At 48.9% G+C, this 21626-nt stretch overlaps 1 pseudogene; it reads right to left on the minus strand.

Annotated features, from left to right (window-relative positions):
• Nucleotides 1-247: 247 nt before the first annotated feature.
• On the minus strand, nt 248-8915 carry LOC147119299 (uncharacterized; annotated as a pseudogene).
• Between the last annotated feature and the right edge of the window lie 12711 nt (nt 8916-21626).

The following is a 21626-nucleotide window of genomic DNA, read 5'->3' on the forward strand; positions in this document are numbered from 1 at the left end:
TCTATTTGCTCCTCAACTCAATTCAAGGACTCTCATCATAAATTAAGGGGAAAGATCAGACAGCGGTTCTTAAATGAACACTGCAGCCCTGACAAGTCAATCAGCTACATATCCTGAATATTAAACTCCATCTCATTTATAGGGGTTATTAACATCAGCAGAAACAAACCCCAGCTGTCAGAATGAACATGGTTCAGTCCTGGATGTGATTAACAGCACCAATAACAACAGAATCCAACCCTTGCAGTCACTTGTGAACTCGCTGATGTTTCAGCAGGTTGCATGATAGACTGAATCCCTTCTCACACACGGAGCAAGTGAATGGCCTCTCCCCAGTGTGAATTCACTGTTGTGTCAGCAGGTTGGATGAACGATTAAATCCCTTCCCACACAAGGAGCAGGTGAACGGCCTCTCCCCACTGCAAACTCGCTGGTGTGTCAGCAGGTTGGATGAACGATTAAATCCCTTCTCACACAAGGAGCAGGTGAACGGCCTCTCCCCAGTGTGAATTCGCTGGTGTGTCAGCAGGTGGGATGACCGAGTGACTCCCTTCCCACACAAGGAGCAGGTGAACGGCCTCTCCCCAGTGTGAATTCGCTGGTATGTCAGAAGCTCGGATGAATGAGTGAATCCCTTCTCACACACGGAGCAGGTGAAAGACCTCTCTCCGGTGTGAACTTGCTGGTGTGTCAGCAAGTGGGATGACTGACTGAAGCCCTCCCCACACACGGTGCAGGTGAACGGCCTCTCCCCAGTGTGAACTCGCTGGTGTAGAATGAGGTTGGATGACTGCTTGAATCTCTTCCCACAGTGAGTGCAGCTGAATGGTCTCTCATCAGTGTGAACTCGCTGATGTGTCTGGAGAATGGACGAGCGAGTGAATCCCTTCCCACATACAGAGCAAGTGAACGGCCTCTCCCCAGTGTGACTGCGTTGATGAATTTCCAGCTGGGAAGGGTAATTGAATCCCTTCCCACAGTCCCCACATTTCCACGGTTTCTCTGTGGTGCGGGTGTCCTTGTGTCTCTCCAGATTGGACGATCGGTTGAAGCCTCATCCACACACAGAACACATATACGGTTTCTCCCCGCTGTGAATGGTGCGATGTTTTTTCAGGCTGTGTAACTAGTTAAAGCTCTTTCCACAGTCAGTGCACTGGAACACTCTCACTCGGGTGTGTGTGTCTCGGTGCTTTTTCAGTCACACTGATGTTTGAAATCTTTTCCCACAGACAGAACAGACAAACATTTCTCCTTCCGCATTCAGAGGCCGATGATATTCAGGTCCTGATAAATGGAGTGACTCTGTCAGATCTTGATGTGATGTTTGGTCTGAGTTTGCGGTGTGTAAATGCTGCCCTTCTCACAGCCTGTAAAAGGAGTTTACAAAAGCCATCACTGTGAGTCCAGGATAGAAATTGACAAGATTCTCTCCTCCTGGTTCCTGGCCAAGGGATCCGTGCATGCGCCCTGCTGCCCCCTGAGCCTCTCAAGATGGCGGCTGTTAACCCGGGCCTGTCACCCGGAGAAAACCCCGGTGTACATTACTGGCCCCTGCCGTGTGCATATCGTTCCTGGTTGCCATTTCTCTGTTCGGTAGTCGTGGGCCAAGACTGGTTGCCCTACATTGAAGCTCCTTGTCGGCTTCTCATTGATGTGCTGGAATTGCTTACTCTCAACATCTCTTCGTACATTTGGTCTGAGCAAATCCAGACGAGATCTCAACCTTCGGTTAAAGAACATCATGGCCGGGGCCTGGTTGGTGACTGCATGTGACTCAGAAGAATGAGAGGCGATCTTATTGAAACATATAAGATTGTGAAGGGGTTGGATCGGGTGGATGCGGGGCGGATGTTCCCGATGATGGGTGAAACTAGAACTAGGGGGCATAGTCTAAGAATAAGGGGCTGCTCTTTCAAAACTGAGATGAGGAGGAACTACTTCACTCAGAGGGTGGAAGGTCCATGGAATATGCTGCCCCAAAAAGCTGTAGAAGCTACATCATTCCATAAATTTAAAACAGAAATAGACAGTTTCCTAGAAATAAAGGGAATTAAGGGTTATGGGGAGCGGGCAGGAATTTGGACATGAGTCTAGGTTCGGATCGGTCATGGCTCTGTGGGTAGCAGAACGGGCCCAGGGGCCGTGTAGCCTGATCCTGCTCCTATTTCGTGTGTCTAATTCTGTTAGATTCAGGAGATGGTTCTGTGATAGTGGATTGGCGGTTAGGATTAGATCAGCCATGATCTTATTGAATGGCGGAGCAGGCTCGAGGGGCAGATTGGCCTACTCCTGCTCCTATTTCTTATGTTCTTATGTTCTTAGCTGCCGCCCCGCTCGGGGCAAACGCCCGGCCCGGAGGCTCTTGTTTGGGGCCTGAGGCCCACCCCGGGCATGTGTGAAGCAGATAATGTTGAGTGTTTTAATAATGGGGCCTGGGGCCGCACTCGGGGTATGAGCAGCCCGCGTCCCCCTGGGGTTCATGAACCGGCTCCCTGAGCTCGGGGTGTGAGCGGCCCGCGTCCCCCCAGGGTTCATGAACCCGCTCCCTGAGCTCGGGGTGTGAGCAGCCCGCGTCCCCCCGGGGTTCATTAACCTGCTCCCTGAACTCTCTCACCTTATGCGTCAGCAGCTGCTACCAAGGTCCGCGCATGCTCAGCTCACACTGCCCGGGTGATTGACGGGAGCTTCCGACCAATAGGGAGCGAGTGGGGTGGGGCTGGAGGAGCGAGCCGACGGCGGGTCCTCCAACCAATCGGGGAGCCCGAGGGGCGGAACTAGCGCCGGCTGATTGTCTGATCCGCAGGGCAGCGAGTTTCTCCAGTCCCTTGTTCAGGGCCCGGGGCCAGGGGAGGCTGTGGGCCTCTATTCCCCTTGTTGGACACAAGGCTCTTTGTCTCACAACACACTGGCTCAGGTTTTAATAGAGACTTTTTAAATTCATGAATAAAAGCAGTTAAACGTCGTGGAGCAAAATATTTAATATTTGGGTGTAAAAATACTGTTATTTTTCCTCTCCGAATTTGTTAGTTTCAGACAATAACAATGATTTGTATTTATATAACGTCTTTAATGTAGTAAAATGTCCCAACGCGCTTCACATTATAAAACAAAATTTGACAAGCATATTCCCATAAGGAGGAAAGATGGGGCATCCAAAGCTCGAGCTCCCTGGATGACAAAGGATGTAGAATAGAAAAAGGAGGTTTACGTTGGTTGAGGGATAAATATTGGCCAGGACACCGGGGATAACATAGAAGATAGGAGCAGGAGCAGGCCATTCGGCCCTTCGAGCCCGCGCCGCCATTCAATGAGATCATGGCTGATCATCCAAATTCAGTACCCTGTCCCTGCTTTCTCCCCATATCCCATGATCCCTTTAGCCTTAAGAAATATATCCAACTCTTTCTTCAATATATTTAATGAACTGGCCTCCACCGCCCTCTGTGGTAGAGAATTCCACAGGTTCACCACTCTCTGGGTGAAGAAATTCCTCCTCATTTCAGTCCTAAATGGCTTACCCCTTATCCTTAGACTATGACCCCTGGTTCTGGACTCCCCGGCCATCAGAAACATCCTTCCTGCATCTAGTCTGTCCAGGCCTGACAGAATTTTATAGGTTTCAATGAGATCCCCTCTCAATCTTCTAAACTCCAGTGAGTATAAGCCCAAGCGACACAATCTCTCCTCATACGTCATTCCTGCCATCCCAGGTATCAGCCTGGTGAATCTTTGCTGCACTCCTTCCATGGCAAGAACGTTCTTCCTCAGGTAAGGCGACCAAAACTGCACACAATACTCAAAGGTGTGGTCTCACCAAGGCCCTGTACAACTGTAGCAAGACATCCTTGTTCCTGTACTCGAACCCTCTTGCTACGAAGGCCAACATACCATTTGCCTTCTTAACCGCCTGCTGCACCTGCATGCTTACCTTCAGCGACTGGTGCACAAGAACACCCAGGTCTCTTTGCACTTCCCCTTCTCGCAATCTATTGCCATTCAAATAATAATCTGCCTTCCTGTTTTTGCCACCACCTCACATTTCTCCACATTATAGTGCATTTGCCATGTTTCTGCCCAATCACCCAACCTGTCCAAATCGTACTGGAGCTTCACGACATCCTCCTCACAGCTTACCCTCCCACCCAGCTTTGTGTCGTCTGCAAATTTGGAGATATTACATCCAATTCCCTCGTCCAGATCATTAATATATATTGTGAACAGCTGGGGTCCTAGGACCGATCCTTGTGGTACCCCACTAGTCACTGCCTGCCACTTGGAAAACGACCCGTTTATTCCAACTCTTTGCTTTCTGTCCGCCAACCAGTTCTCTATCCAAGTCAATACCTTGCCCCCAATCCCATGTGCCTTAATTTTGCACGCTAATCTCTTATGTGGGACCTTATCGAAAGCCTTCTGAAAGTCCAAATACACCACATCCACTGGTTCTCCCTTATCTATTTTACCAGTTACATCCTCAAAAAATTCCAGTAGATTAGTCAAGCATGATTTACCTTTTGTAAATCCATGTTGACTTTGTCTGATCCTGTCACTGCTTTCCAAGTGCTCTGCTATTACATCTTTTATAATAGACTCTAGCATTTTCCCCACTACCGATGTCAGGTTTACCGGTCTATAATTCCCCGCTTTTTCTCTACCACCTTTTTTGAATAGTGGGGTAACATTAGCTACCCTCCAATCCATGGGTACTGTTCCAGAGTCTATCGAGTTCTGGAAGATGACCAGCAATGCATCTACTATTTCGAGGGCCACTTCCTTAATACCCTGGGATGTAGATTATCAGGCCCTGGGGATTTATCGGCCTTCAGTCCCATCAATTTTCCTAACACCATTTCCCTACAAATACTGATTTCTTTCAGTTCCACCCTTTCATCAGACCCTATGTTCCCCGGAATCTCTGGGAGGTTATTTGTGTCCTCCTTTGTGAAGACAGAACCAAAATATGTATTTAGTTGGCCTGCCATTTCTTTGTTTCCCATTATAAATTCCCCTGATTCTGACTGCAATGGACCTATGCTTGACTTCACCAATCTTTTTCTCTTCACATATCTATAAAAGCTTTTACAGTCAGTTTTTATGTTCACTGCTAGCTTACTCTCATATTCTATTTTCCCTTTCTTAATTTGGGTCTTTATCTGGTTTTTCGCCTCTCCCGGGAGATCACATGGGTTCGGGTGGATGCAGAGTGATAGAAGATTTGAGGTTAGGATCAGATCAGCCATGATCTTATTGAATGGTGCAGCAGGCTCGGGGGGCCGATTGGCCTACTCCTGCTCCTATTTCTTATGTTCTTAATTAATCCCTTTGTCCTCCTTTGTTGAATCCTAAACTGCTCGCCTACTCTTCTTCAAAATAGTGCCATGGGATCTTTTACATGCACCTGAGAGAGCAGACGGGGCCTCAGTTTAAATTCTCATCAGAAAGACAGCACCTCCAACAGTGCAGCACTCCCTCAGCACTGCACTCCAGTGGCTGCCTAGTTTTATGTGCTCCAGTCCCTGGAGTGGGACTAGAACCCACGACTTTCTGACTCAGAGGCGAGTGTGCAACCCACTGAGCCACAGCTGACACAAGGGAGAAAATATGAGAAAAGATTAGTGGGTGACGTAAAAGGGAACCCAAAAATCTTTTATACAGATATGAAAAATAAAAGGATAGTTAAAGGAATGGTGGGGCCGATTAGGGACCAAATAGGAGCTCATCATACGGAGGCAGAGGGCGTGGCTGAGGTACTGAATGAGTACTTAGCATCTGTCTTCACAAAAGAAGAGGATGAAGTTAATGTCGCAGTAGAGGAGGGGGGAGTAGAGAAATTGGATAAAAATAGATAGAAAGGAGGTGCTAAATAGGTTGTCATCACTCAAAGTTAACAAGTCACCCGGTCCAGATGCGATGCATCCTAGATTGCTGAGTGAAGCTAGGGTGGAGACAGCAGAAGCTCCGACCACAATCTTTCAAACTCCCTCAGATATATGGGAGTGGTGCCAGAGGACTGGAGGATTGCAAATGTTACACCCTGTTTAAAAAAGGGGAGAGGGATAAACCTGGTAACTACAGGCCAATCAGTCTAATGTCAGTGATGGGTGAACGACTAGAGACCATTGTCAAGCACAAAATTCATTCTCACTTGGAGAAGCATGGGTTAATAAGGGGCAGCCAGTATGGATTTGTTAAAGGTAAATCGTGTCTGACTAACCTGATTGAGTTATTCGATGAAGTAACAGAGGGTTGATGAAGGTAGTGCAGCAGATGTTTTATATATATGGACTTTCAAAAGGCATTTGATAAAATACCACACAAGAGACTTACTCGGAAAATAGAAGCACAGGGAATTAAAGGGCTGATGGTAATTTGGGTATATAATTGGCTAAGGGAGAGGAGGCAGTGAGCAGTGCTGAGGGATGTTTTTCTAACTGGAGGGAAGTATGGAGTGGGTTCCCCCAGGGGTCGGGATTAGGACCATTGCTTTTCTTGTTATATATAACTGACCTGGACTTGGGTATAGGTGTACAAGTTTGAAGCTTACAGATGATACAAAACTTGGCAACGTAGTAAATAGTGAGCATAGTAGTAGCAGACTTCAGAAGGACAGAGACAGACTGTGAAATGAGCAGACACAAGGCAGATTAAATTAAATGAGGATAAGTGTGAAGTGATGCACTTTGGGAGAAACAACAGGGAGAGGCCGTATAATCTAAATGGGACTATTTTGAGGGGGTGCAAGAGCAGAGGGACCTGGGGGTCCATATTCACAAATCTTTGAAAGAGCCGCGGCAAGTTGGTGAGGCGGTTCAGAAAGCGTATGGGATACTTGGCTTTACAAATAGGGCCATTGAATACAAAAATAAGGAAGTTACACTGAACCTTTACAAATCACTAGTTAGGAACATAGGACAGGAGGAGGCCATTCAGCCCCTCGAGCCTGTTCCGCCATTCAATGAGATCATGGCTGATCTGTGACCTAACTCCATACACCCGCCTTTGGCCCATATCCCTTAATACCTTTGGTTAACAAAATCCTATCAATCTCAGATTTAAAATTAACAATTGATCTCGCATCAGTTGCCATTTGCGGAAGAGAGTTCCAAACTTCTACCACCCTTTGTGTGTAGAAGTGTTTCCTAATTTCACTCCTGAAAGGTCTCGCTCTAATTTTTAGACTATGTCCCCAGTCCTAGAATCCCCAACCAGCGGAAATAGTTTCTCTCTATCTACCCTATCTGTTCCCCTTAATATCCTGAAAACTTCGATCAGATCACACCTTAACCTTCTAAATTCCAGGGAATACAACCCTAATTTGTGTAATCTCTCCTCGTAACTTAACCCTTGAAGTCCGGGTATCATTCTGGTAAACCTACGCTGCACTCCCTCCAAGGCCAATATATCCTTCCTAAGGTGTGGTGCCCAGAACTGCTCACAGTACTCCAGGTGTGGTCTAACCAGGGGTTTGTACAGCTGCAGGGTTTTGGCCTCAGATGGAGTCTTGTGTACAGTTCTGGGCACCACACTTTAGGAAGGATGTCAAGGCCTTGGAGAGGGTGCAGAGGAGGTTGACCAGGATGGTACCAGGGATGAGGGACTTCAGTTATGTGGAGAGATTGGAGAAGCTGGGATTGTTCCCCTTAGAGCAGAGAAGGTTAAGAGGAGACCTAATAGAGGTGTTCAAAATGATGAGGGGTTTTGATCGAGCAAGTAGGGAGAAACTGTTCACTCTGGCAAGTGGGTCGGTAACCAAAGGTCACAGATTTAAAATAGTTGCTAAAAGAACTAGAGGGGAATGAGGAGAATTGTTTTCACGCAGAGGGTTGTTAAGATCTGGAACACACCATCTGAAAGGATGCTGGATTCAGGTTCCACAGGAACTTTCAAACAGTAATTGGACATGTACTTGAAGAGGACTAGTTTGCAGAGTTCTGGGGATAAAGATGGGGTTTGGGACTAAATTGGACAGCTCTTTCAAAGAGCCGGCACAGACACAATGGGCCGAATCACCTCCTTCTGTGCTGTTAGATTCGATGATCAGTGTGAAGACGCTGGTGTCTCTTAAGGTTCTTAGAGCTTTTAAAGCTCTTCCCACAGTCAGAACATTTAAAAGGTCTCTCAACAGTGTGAACAAGCTGGTGTGACAGGAGGGTGGATGACTCAGTGAATCCCTTCCCACACACGGAGCAGGTGAACGGCCTCTCACCAGTGTGGAGGAGCCGGTGTCTCTTCAGATCCCCGGACCTTTTAAAGCTCTTCCCACAGTCAGAACATTTAAAAGGTCTCTCTCCAGTGTGAACTCGCTGATGTGTCAGCAGTTTGAAGGACTGAGCGAATCCCTTCCCACACACGGAGCAGGTGAACGGCCACTCCCCAGTGTGGAGGAACCGGTGTTTCTTCAGATCCCCGGAGTTTTTAAAACTCTTCCCACACTCAGAACATTTAAAGGGTCTCTCGTTAGTGTGAACAAGCTGGTGTCCCTTCAGATCCCCGGATCTTTTAAAGGTCTTCCCACAGTCAGAACATTTAAAGGATCTCTCGTCAGTGTGAACTCGCTGGTGTCTCTGCAGGTTGGATGATTCAGTGAATCCCTTCCCACACATGGAGCAGATGAATTTCCCCTCCCCAGTGTGGAGGCGCTGGTGTGCCAGCAGGTGGGATGATTGAGTGAATCCCTTCCCACACTCGGAGCAGGTGAACGGCCTCTCCCCAGTGTGGAGGAGCCGATGTCTCTTCAGATCCCCGGAACTTTTAAAGCTCTTCCCACAGTCAGAACATTGAAAGGGGTTCTCTCCAGTGTGAACTCGCTGGTGTTTCATCAGGTTGGAGGACCGAGCGAATCCCTTCCCACACACGAAGCAGGTGAACAACCTCTCCCCAGTGTGAACTCGCTGGTGTTGCTCGAGTTCCATGGGGATTTTAAAACTCTTCCCACACTCAGAACATTTAAAGGGTCTCTCATCAGTGTGAACAAGCTGGTGTCTCTTCAGCTCACCAGGGCTTTTAAAACTCTTCCTGTAGTGTCCGTGTGTAGATAAAGACACTGAAGACAGGAGTTGGTTCATAGGTATTTACTAAGCAAGTCTGGGGGGGGTTTCTAAAGGATATACACAATACACAGGCTTATATAGCCCAAGTGGCAATTACCGGCATTACGCACACCTGGGGCTCTTAAAGGCACATACACCATAATTGCTCTTAAAGGCACATACACCACAATTCCTCCCCTTCTAGCTAACTAGTACATCATATTTTAAGTAATTATTAATTACATGTTATATGCAAAACAATATACATTGCTGTATTAATTAATTATAAGTTAGTCTCTCAGGAGGCTTCCTGACTCGGTCCGGATAACGCCTCGGGGGTGTAGTAGTTTCTGGTGGTGTAGTAGGTTCTTCTGGCAAGGCTGATTCGGCTTGAAGGCCAGTGTCGGGTTCATCGGGCTCCAGTATCACCGGATCGGAGGTAGATATGGGTATCTCTACTTCATCGTTAGATGTATAGAGTGGTGGTGTAGGTTGTCCCTTTTCGGATGACTTGATGATTTGGTCAGCATGGCGCCTTATTATGCTGTCTCCGATGTCCACGGTATACATCAGTGGTCCTAATCGTGTGCAGATAGTTCCAGGCTGCCATTTCTCGGTACGGTAGTCCCGGGCCAAAACCGGTTGGCCTATCTGGAAGGCCCTAGTTGGCCTTTCATTCATGCCCTGAAACTGCCGGTTCTCCACGTCCCTTCGGATGTTGGGCTTGACCAAATCCAGCCGGCATCTTAGGTTTCTATTGTAGAACATCATGGCGGGAGTTTGGTTAGTAACCATATGCGTTGCATTCCTATATGCAAATAAGAAGTTATCCACCTTGTGCTGAAGTTTTATGTCTTCATTACCCATGGCCTTGATGGCCTTCTTGAAGGTCTGGACAAACCTTTCAGCCAATCCATTGGTGGCGGGATGGTATGGGGCGGACGTGTAGTGCTTTACCCCATTGTTCTTTAAGAACTTTCTGAATTCTTCGGAAATAAATTGCGGTCCATTATCAGAACATATCTGCTCCGGCAGCCCATTCCTGGCAAATATGGTCCTTAATACTGTGATGGTTTTTTCCGTGGTGGTGGAGGACATCTTTATTACCTCCGGCCACTTGGAGTGTGCATCAACTGCGATTAAGAACATTGAGTCCATAAATGGACCAGCAAAGTCAATGTGCACCCTTTGCCAGGGAGATGAGGGCCACTCCCATGGATGTAGAGGGGCCTGTGGCGGAGCATTTTGGACCTTCTGGCAACCTAGGCAGCTCTTGGTCATGTCTTCGATGTCTCCATCGATACCTGGCCACCATACAAACGCCCTAGCTAGGTTCTTCATTTTCACTCCACCCAGATGCCCCTCGTGAAGCTCCTTTAGCACTTTATCCTGGAGTTTGGGTGGAATCACCACTCTGGATCCACACATCAAGGTTCCTCGGCACACTGACAGCTGTTCTCTTCTTTGCGAGAATGCTGGCAACAGTGGTTCGCCATGTGCTGGCCATCCCTTCACTGTTAAATCGTAGACCCGTGGGAGAGTAGGGTCATTTCTTGTCTCCCTTTCAATGGCAGAATTTGTCACCGGTAGACATTCCACTATGGTAGAGTGGAATATCTCTACTGGGTCTACTGTAGGTGCCTCTTCTATCGTTGGCAACGGTAGGCGTGATAAACCGTCAGCATTCCCATGCTGTTTTGACCCTTTGTATTCAATGTTGTATTAGTGTGCCCCTAGAAAAAGGGACCACCTCTGTAGTCTTTGTGCCGTCATAATGGGGACACCTTTTTTAGGGTTGAATATGGAGATGAGGGGTTGATGGTCAGTCAGCAAGGTAAATATTTGTCCGTGTAGGTAATGGTTGAATTTCTTCACTCCCCATACCAGGCTGAGTGCTTCCCTGTCTATCTGGGCATAGTTACGCTCAGCTGAGTTCAATGAGCGTGACGCAAAAGCTATCGGCCGTTCCGAGCCATCAGGGAATCTATGGGACAATACCGCTCCTATGCCGTAAGGGGATGCATCGCACGCCAGTCTGATTGGTAGTGATGGGTTGTAATGAGCCAAAATTTTCTCGGATGTGATTAAGTCTTTACATTTATGGAAGGCACGTTTACAGTCTTCGTTCCATTTCCAAATCACTCCTGTCTGTAGAAGATCATTAAGAGGGTGTAGAATAGTTGATAAGTTCGGTAAAAATTTATGATAGTAATTTATTAATCCCAGGAATGACCTTAATTGTGAAACATTTTCAGGTGCTGGGGCTTTTATAACTGCTTCAATTTTTTCAGGTGACTTATGCAACCCTTCCTTATTAATTATGTGGCCACAATATGATATCTGATTTTGGAAAAATTCGCACTTGGGGCGATTTGCTCGTAGGCCCCGTTCTTTCAGCCTAGTGAGCACCTGCTCCAAATTGGCAAGGTGCTCGTTGTCGTTTTCTCCTGTTATAGGGATGTCGTCTAGGTAGCATTGAGTCCCCAGAATCCCTTGCAGGACTTGCTCCATAGCTCTTTGCCAGATAGCTGGAGCTGATGCTGTTCCAAAAACCAGTCGATTGTACTGGTACAGGCCTTTGTGTGTGTTTATTGTGAGATACTTTTTAAAGGTCTCCTCAACCTCCATCTGTAGATATGCCTGTGCCAAGTCAATTTTTGTGAAACGTTTCCCTCCGGATAGTAAGGCGAAAATATCTTCTATCCTCGGAAGAGGATACTGTACCGTGTGAAGGACCGGGTTTACAGTCACCTTAAAGTCCCCACAGATGCGAATTTTTTTCTGTTCCTCAGAGTTATTTTTCAATGTTTTTTTCATGACTGGAACGATGGGTGTTGCCCATTCGCTCCAATCTATTTTGGATAATACGCCTGCCTTTTCCAAATTCTTCAGCTCTGCCTCGACTGCTGGACGTATTGCGTATGGCACCGGTCTTGCCTTAAAAAATTTTGGAATTGCTGTATCTTCCACTTTTATTGAGGCGGTGATGCCTTTCAAGGTTCCTAGTTTCTCTTGAAACACTTCTTTGGCGTTGGCCAAGATGTCTTTTAATCGTTCAGGTATGATGTCATCATTGTTTTTTTCCTTACTGGTCACCGTCAGTGCCTGAATGGAGTGCCAGTCTAAACGTATCTTCCTTATCCATTGACGTCCCAACAACGGTGGACCACCATCTTGTAGAATGTATAAATACAACTTTTGTATTTCTTTGCCGTTGTATACCACAGGCACCCTTATTTTTCCTTTGGGGTAGACTTTCTGCCCCGTATATGTTTTTAAGATAATGGATGTGTCTTTTAGAGGTATATGCGAAAATAGCCTCTCGTAATCTCGTCGATTTATTACGGTTAGAGCTGATCCTGTATCTAGCTCCATTTTAACTGGGGACCCTGCTATTGTGAGGGTAACCCAAATGGTTTGGTAATCCTCTTTGGCAAGTACATTATGTAATTTGAGACAGCTTAGTCTCTTGTTTCCGGAGTCGCTATCGCTATTCTGGTCTTCAGAGCTACTGTCCGCCATCATTTGTACCTTCCTGTACTTTTCTTTATTGATTCTTTGTTTTCTGTCAGTGGATTTATTTTGTCCAGATTGGCATACCCGTGCAATGTGTCCAATCTTACCACATTGCCTGCATGCTTTGCCCTTGAACCAGCAGTCCCTCTGGTTATGGGTGGATCTGCCGCAGCGATAACATCTTCCGAACTCCTGTGTCATTTTATGGGTGCCGAAGTCCTGTGTCTCTTGTTGTATCTCTGCAGCTCCTTTTGCTGCTGCTTCGTATGATACAGCCATACTGAAAGCTTTGTCCAATGTTAAATCTTTTTCAGAAAGCAGTCTTTTTTGTGTTCCTTCACTTAAGAGACCGCAAACAAATTTGTCTCGAAGATAATCCGATAGTCCTGCTCCGAATTGGCAGTACTTTGATAGCTATCTTAATTCGGTTAGGTAACCAGCGTTACTTTCATTCTTGTGTTGATTTCTCTTGAAGAACTTGAATCGTTCCGCTATCAGCAGCGGTGTTGGGTTTAAATGCTCCTGCAGGGTATCAACAATTTCTTTAAAAGTCTTGTCCTTTGGTTTGGCTGGAGTGATTAAATTTCGTAACAGCCCGTATGTCTTCGTGCCCATTAAGTTCAGAAGTACTGAAGCTTTTTTTTCATCTGTTATTCCATTTGCAGTGCAATAAACCTCTACTCTTTCCACGTATGTGGTCCAATCTTCTATTTCGCCATCAAAAGCCTCAATATTACCAGATTTAGGCATTTCAGAAAAGATATGGCGCTTCCCGCGCTTTCCCGCCGCTGCTACCGATAACAACGCTGTTTATTCACTGTTGGAGACTCGTTCCCGACGGAGTTCTAAACGCTGACCTGCTTGCCGCGCCGGCCGTCTCTCGAGTGCACCCTCCCAGTCCGTTATTGCTTGCCTCCGATTTCGCTGCCTGTCTCAGCTGTAGAGCCCGCCGCTGGAGCTCCAGCCTGACGCCCAGGAAGGATTAGCGCAGTACCTGTCACCAGCTTGGCCAGCTGGTGAAACCACAGTTTCTATTACTTCCTTGAGTCTTCTGGACACTGGAGGAATCGATGTCCTTGAGGTGCTGTCGAATTGCAGGTAAGTCCGTTTCCACTTCGTCGCCACTGTAGTGTCCGTGTGTAGATAAAGACACTGAAGACAGGAGTTGGTTCATAGGTATTTACTAAGCAAGTCTGGGGGGGTTTCTAAAGGATATACACAATACACAGGCTTATATAGCCCAAGTGGCAATTACCAGCATTACGCACACCTGGGGCTCTTAAAGGCACATACACCATAATTGCTCTTAAAGGCACATACACCACACTTCCCACAGTCAGGACAGTTAAATGGTCTCTCATCAGTGTGAACAAGCTGGTGTTGCTTCAGATGCCCGGGGCTTTTAAAGCTCTTCCCACAGTCAGAACACTGAAATGGTCTCTCGTCAGTGTGAACTCGCTGGTGTGTTTGCAGGTGGGATGAACGAACAAATCCCTTTCCACACACGGAGCAGGTGAACGGACTGTCCCTGGTGCGACTGTGCCGTTGAACTTCCAATGCAGACGAGGAACTGAATCCCTTCCCGCTGTCCCCACCTTTACCCGGTTTCTCCCCGGTGTGACTGTGCACGTGTCTCACCAGGTCAGGCAATCGGCTGAATCCGCGTCCACACACTGAACACGTGTGCGGTTTGTCATCGCTGCGATCGCTGCTTTCTCCTTCCATGTGCAAAGGCCGATGATATTCAGGTCCGGATGAATTGAGCGACTCTGTCAGATCTTGACGTGATGTTTGGTCAGAGCTTCCCGCCTGTAACTGCTCCACTTCTATAACCCTGTAAATTGAGATCAGAAAAGGATCAGAGGCAAACTGTTGTTTAATTTTCCCTTTCCGAACCCAGGGGCAGTGAAGCTGATTTTCAGGCCCCAGCTGCTGCACAGGTTGGTTGAAAGGATCAGCAGTAATGGCGGCTGCAATACCCACAAGCCCCAGCGCTGCAGAAAGCGCTCTGTTGACGCTGAGTCCCGCGCATGTGCTCATGGCCCCCGTGCTCTCCCTCCTGCTCCACAATCACCCGTCCCGATCTGTCCACAACGTGCATGCTCAGCACACAAAACCCCGCGGTTGGAACATCGGGCGCACACGCGGAGCCGCAACATCTGGTACGCGTGCGCGGCTCAGGTGGGGGCGAGTCGATGTTTCGCCTCAGCCGCCAGGGAGGTGCGCATGCACAGGACGACCCAACATTCTTCCTGTCAGCAATCACTCCCTCGTTTCTTTAATAAAAACAGAAAATGCTGGAAATACTCAGCAGGTCAGGCAGCATCTGTGGAGACAGAAACAGAGTTAACGTTTCAGGTCGATGACCTGTCGTCAGAACTGCTTGTTCTTTAGTGTCAGCCAGTGGCTCAGTGGGTAGCACACTCGCCTCTGTGTCAGAAAGTTGTGGGGTCAAGTCCCAGCCCAGAGATCTGAGCACCAAAATCCAGGCTGGCACTCCAGTGCAGTGCTGAGGGAGGGCAGCATTGTCGGAGGTGCTGTTTTTTGGATGAGATGTTAAACTGATGCCCCATCTGCTCTCTCAGGTGGATCTATAAGATCCCATGACACTAATACACTAATATGATAGCAAAATACTGCAGATGCTGGAAATCTGAAATAACAACAGAAAACCCTGGAAAAACTCAGCAGGCCAGGCAACATCCATGGAGAGAGAAACAGAGTTAACATTTCTGGTCGAAACCCTTCTACACAACTTCTGTAGAAGGGTTTCGACCCAAAACGTTGACTCTATTTCTCTCTCCATGAAAGTTGCCTGGCCTGTTGAGTTTTTCCAGCGTTATCCCATGACACTATTTCGAGAAAGAAAGACTTGCATTTATATAGTGCCTTTCAGGACCACCAGACGTCTTGAAGTGCTTTACGCCCAATGAAGTACTTTTGAGGTGTAGTCACTGTTGTAATGTGGGAAAGAGCAGGGGAATTATCCCCGGTGTCCTAGCCAATGGTTATCCCTCAATTAACATAACAATGTAGGTATTCGGGTTCACCAATGTGGGTATTGGACGAATGCCTACTTAATAATTGAGTTCGAGTCCAGGAGAACAATCAAAAAGGTTTTTAATGCAGGAACAGATGAATTCAAACAGGTTGCCGAGATCAGTACAGGAGAGCCATGCAGTAGCTCTCATCCAGATGGAGACGCCACGAGGACTGACTGGGCAGTCCTGTCGATTGCGTCGTGACGTCATCACGTTTTCCTGCGCTTGGGCGGTCACGTGATCCGCGACGTGACGTCATTGCGTTTGCCCGCGCTTGGGTGGTCACGTGATCCGTGACGTGACGTCATCGCGTTCGCCTGCGTCATCGCGTTCACCCGCGTCATCGCGTTCGCCTGCGCTCCCAAAGGGGGAACGCCCCGTACCGGCAAACTGTCGTTAAAGGGAATTATGACCGGTAAGTAAGGGATACTCGGTGGTACCGCTACATGCCCCCCCCCCCAGAATTCGCTTTAACGGACGTCAAACGGTGAGGTGGTCTGACGTGCCTGTCATCAAATGACTCCTGTAGTCTCGAGACGGAGACTGCTGGGTGGCTGGCGTTCTGGCGAGTGGTCGTACTTGGTCTGCCGTAATGACGATGGGTGGCTGGTGGCAGGCGGGCGGTCGTACCCGGTCTGCCGCAACGACGATGGGTGGCAGGTGGTCAGGCGGGCGGTCGTACTTGGTGTGCCGTAACGACGATGGGCGACTGGTGGTCAGGTGGGCGGTCGTACCCGGTCTGCCGCAATGACGATGGGCGGCCAGTGGTCAGGCGGGCGGTCGTACTTGGTGTGCCGTAGCGACGATGGATGGCTGGTGGTCAGGTAGTCGTGCTGTCTCGACTTGGCGGGCGAGGTCCAAATATGTGGTCCGGTAGATGGGGTCTTGAGTGGATCCTGATGCGCGTAAGGGTGAATAAAACGTATCCAGCCCCGTGAAGGACCGTGGAAGCGTGTGACCTCTGTAGCCCGTGGTACGAAGTAGGCACCGGTGCAAAACAGCTGGCCGACTCGTGGTGGCTTGCAAGATGGGCAGGCGCGGACTATGGCTCTGTCGATGTTGGAAAAAAAAAGTAGTCCCCAGTCTGACGAAAGCTGCAGGAACGCCGAACGGGCGATCCAGGAGGAAATGAACGTGGGTCTTGGCAGGTCGGTGAACTCGCCAACAGGCGAGCGAACTCTTCGGCAGTCGGGAACGCACAGAACGGTGCGAGCCGTAGTGTTACTACGGTAACACAGAAGAGAGTGGAGCGTTGCTGCGTTGATCAGTGATCGGTGATGACAGCAATTTTTGCGTGGCCGATCGCGGCCGCGGGATGCCCGTTGGACCCATCCTCGATGGTCGCAGCGTCAGCAGATGTTTGCTTTTGTTGAGGGGAAAATTGTAGAGAGGGCGGCAACGCTGCGCCCTTGCGCCGACTTGCGTATGGTGGAAAATGCAGACCAGCAGGTTGACGAGCTGGTGCGGCGTCGGCGGGGGATGAGTCCTCGTGGTTCGCGAGGGATGGGTCCTCGTGGTTCGCGAGGGATGGGTCCTCGTGGTTTGCGAGGGGTGAGCCCTCGTGGGTTGCGAGGGGTGAGTCCTCGTGGGTTGCGACGGGTGGTTTGCGAGGGCTGAGTCCTCATGGGTTGCGAGGGGTTGTTTGCGAGGACTGAGTCCTCGTGGCATCTCCGCCGGGGTGCGCTCCGATCCTGTGAGCCCGAAAACGTGCTGTACCTGCGCTGTGGGGATTTTATACTTGCTGTTCCGTCGTGGGGTTGTCGAAGAGGCTGACGCTCCAAAGATCGGCAGAGCCGTCGAGTACGGAGACCGTATCCAGGTACGTGGTCTGCGCCGTATCGAAGTTGCACAGGACGAACAGGGCTTCTACCAGGGTAAAGCACGAGGGCGGTTGTTGCTCCCTGAGTTGCGGTAGCTGAGCGAAATGGCTTTAGCTACATGCGTGCTTCTTTCGTGAAAAACGTTCACAAAAAATTGGGGTGCAGCTGCGCTGCATTCATGAAAAACGTTCACGAAAAATGGGGTCACCAATGTAGGAATTGATGAGCTCCCGTCCTCACGTCGTTGGGTCACCAAGTGTAGGTAATTGGTGTTCGTCGGTTGTTGTTCGTCGGGCTCTTCTGTGAAAACGTTCAATGACGGGTGTTCAGGCTGTGCATTCTTCCGTGAAAAACGTTCACGGGGACGGGGTCACCAATTGTAGTTATTGATGAATTCCCGTCATCACGTCGGCGGTCACCAATTGTAGGTATTCGGGTTCACCAATGTAGGTATTGGACGAATGCCTACTTAATAATTGAGTTCGAGTCCAGGAGAACAATCAAAAAGGTTTTTAATGCAGGAACAGATGAATTCAAATAGGTTGCCGAGATCGGTACAGGAGAGCCATGCAGTCGGTCTTATCCGGATGGAGACGCCACGAGGACTGACTGGGCAGTCCCGTGGATTGCGGCGTGACGTCATCGCGTTTTCCCGCACTTGGGCGGTCACGTGATCCGCGACGTGACGTCATCGCGTTTGCCCGTGCTTGGGTGGTCACGTGATCCGCGACGTGACGTCATCGCGTTCGCCCGTGTCATCGCGTTTACCCGTGTCATCGCGTTTACCCGTGTCATCGCGTTCGCCCGCGCTCCCAAAGGGGGAACGCCCCGTACCGGCAAACTGTCGTTAAAGGGAATTATGACCGGTAACTGAGGGACACTCGGTGGTACCGCTACAACAAAATGATAGATTATCTGGTCATTATCAGATTGCTGTCTGTGGGAGCTTGCTGTGCGCTAATTGGCTTCCGCGTTTCCTACATTACAACAGTGACTACACTTCAAACATTACTTCATTGGCTGCAAAGCGCTTTGGGACGTCCGGTGGTGGTGAAAGGCGTAAAGAAATGCAAATTCTTTCCTTCTTCACTGGTCTCACCAGCGCCTTCTTCTGGCTGATGGTTGAGTGACATCCGAGAGTCTGCGCATGCGCAAGCGGGCCGGCGGTTTGGGCCGAGTCCGGCACAGCGACCCCTCCCGATCACTAAGGGTAATAACCGCGCATGCCCAGAGGAGACCAAACCCCCTCCCCCACTCGGAGCTGCGCCTGCGCACTCGGATCCTGTCGGATGGAGTCGGCGCGGGGCATTCCGGGAAAGGCCTTGGTGTCGGTTCCAGAGTCGCGATCGGTGACGCAAAGTGAGTTTTCTCCGCTCCGATTGGGTGGAGAATCGCGCGGGGTGGCGGGGTGGATCCGGAGAGAATAAAGGGAAATAGAAAAACCTGAGAGTCCGCGAGGCCCCGGACCGAGCGCCGTCAGTTGGACAGCCAACGTGATCTCCTCGGGGTCACGTGCTCCCGGCCCACGGCCTGATTGACGGGAGCTTCCGACCAATAGGGAGCGAGCAGGGCGGGACTGGAGGAGCGAGCCGGCGGCGGGTCCTCCAACCAATCGGGGAGCCCGAGGGGCGGGACTAGCGCCGGCTGATTGTCCGATCCGCAGGGCAGCAAGTTTCTCCAGTCCCTTGTTCAGGGCCCGGGGCCAGGGGAGGATGTGGGCCTTTATTCCCCTTATTGGACACAAGGCTCTTTGTCTCACAACACACTGGCTCAGGTTTTAATAGAGACTTTTTAAATTCATCAACAAAAGCAGATAAACCCCGTGCTTCTGTAGAACAAACTTTCTAATATTTTATAGAATCATAGAATGATTACAGCACAGAAGGAGGCCATTTGGCCCGTCGAGACCGTGCCGGCTCTCTGCAAGACCACTTCAGCTAGTCCCACTCCCCGCCCTTTCCCCGTAACCCTGCACATTTCTTTACTTCAGGTATTTATCCAATTCCCTTTTGAAAGCCGTGATTGAATCTGCCTCCACCACCCTTTCAGGCAGTGCATTCCAGATCCTAACCACTCGCTGTGTAAAAAGGTTTTTCCTCATGTCGCCTTTGGTTCTTCTGCCAATCCCCTTAAATCTGTGTCCTCTGGTTCTCGACCCTTCCGCCAATGGGAACAGTTTCTCTCTATCCAGAACCCTCATGATTTTGAACATCTCTATCAGATCTCATCTCAACTTTCTCTGCTCTAAGGAGAACAACCCCAGCTTCTCCAGTCTATCCACGTAACTGAAGTCCCTCATCCCTTATCACTGGAACCATTCTTGTCAATCTTTTCTGCACCATCTCTAAGGCCTTCACATCCTTCATAAAGTGCGGTGCCCAGAACTGGACACAATACTCCAGTTGAGGCCGAACCAGTGTTTTATAAAGGTTCATCATAACTTCCTTGCTTTTGGACTCTATGCCTCTATTTATAAAGCCCAGGATCCCGTATGCTTTTTTAACCACTTTCTCAACCTGCCCTGCCACCTTCAACGATTTGTGCACACATACCCCCAGGTCTCTCTGTTCATGCACCCACTTTAGGATTGTACCCTTTAGTTTATATTGCCTCTCCTCATTCTTCCTACCAAAATGTATCACTTCGCACTTTTCTGTGTTAAATTTTATCTGCCACGTGTCCGCCCATTCCACCAGCCTGTCTATGTCTTCTTGAAGTCTGTCACTATCCTCCTCACTGTTCACTATACTTCCAAGTTTTGTGTCATCTGCAAATTTTGAAATTGTGTCCTGTACACCCAAGTCTAAGTCCATAATATATATCAAGTAAAGCAGTGGTCCTAGTACCGACACCTGGGGAACACCACTGTGTACCTTCCTCCAGTCCGAAAAACAACCGTTCACCACTATTCTCTGTTTTCTGTCACTTAGCCAATTTCGTATCCATGCTACCACTGTCCCTTTTATTCCATGGGCTTCAACTTTGCTGGCAAGCCTATTATGTGGCACTTTGTCAAACGCCTTTTGGAAATCCATGTACACCACATTAAGCGCATTGCCCTCATCAACCCTCTCTGTTACCTCATCAAAAAACTCAATCAGAATCAGAGCGGTTTCTGGGGCGCAGGGAATTGTGGGTGCTGCGGCCGCCATTAGTCAGAGGCTGTCGGGAAGAGTTTTATTGCAGGCTGACGGAAGTCGGTTCCTGGCCGCCTGTGTAGGCCTTTTTGTTGCTTCAGTTTGAGCTGGAGTGGAGATGGAGGAGAAGCTGCTGGGTTTAACACCCAGTACTTCTGAGCCCAGGAGGACCCAACAATTTCCAATGTGAGACTGTCAAGGGAGGTGGATTCTGGGGGAGATTAGATTGCTAAGCAGACACTGTTCGCACAGTGTAAAAGGGTATTGTTTTAGGAACAATTATTTCTGTAAAGGCTTTTAATCCATTTTACATACAGATTAAAAAAATTAATTCTTGGGATATGGGCATCGCTAGCAAGGCCAGCATATATTGCCAATCCCCAATGTCCCGTTGAGAAGGTGATGGTGGGCCTTCTTCTTGAACCGCTGCAGTCCGTGTGGTGAAGATACTCCCACAATGCCAGGTGTTACCAGATTTTGACTCAGCAACGAACGGTGATATTTGTCCAAGTCAGGATGGTGAGTGACTTGGAGGGGAACTTGGTGGTGATTGTGTTCCCATGTACCTGCTTCCTTTGTCCTTCTACGAGCTGGAGGTTGCAGGTTTGGGAGTTTTTGTCAAAGTTGTTGTCGAGCTGCAGATGTATAAAGTCTCTCTCCTTTGACCCCTCCCACTCCCCCCTCTCTCTCTCGCCTCCCATGGAGGCCAGAGTCGTGTGTCGGCCCAGACCAGGTGGCAGGTTCCCTTCCCTGAAGGACATCAGTGAACCAGTTGGGATTTTACGACAATCCGGCAGCTTTCATGCTCACTTTTTTCTGGTGCCGACCCCACAAATGACCAGATTCATTGAGCTCAATTTCACAACCTACCTTTGTGTTTTTGTGTGTTCTCTCTCACGCTCCCTTTTTCCTGTTTTAAATTCATTTTACAGGGTATTAGAAGGGGAGGATTTGAAGACGGGAAACTCGAACAAAACATCACATCAAGATCTGACAGAGTCACTTGATTCATTGGGACCTGAATATCATCAGATTTGAGCATGGAAGCAAAAAGCACCGTTCACAGCGGGGAGAAACCGT

The sequence above is a fragment of the Somniosus microcephalus genome, chromosome 4 (genome assembly GCF_052327205.1).
Source record: "Somniosus microcephalus isolate GS21.2 chromosome 4, FLI_Smic_1.0, whole genome shotgun sequence".
NCBI classification, from domain to species: domain Eukaryota; kingdom Metazoa; phylum Chordata; class Chondrichthyes; order Squaliformes; family Somniosidae; genus Somniosus; species Somniosus microcephalus.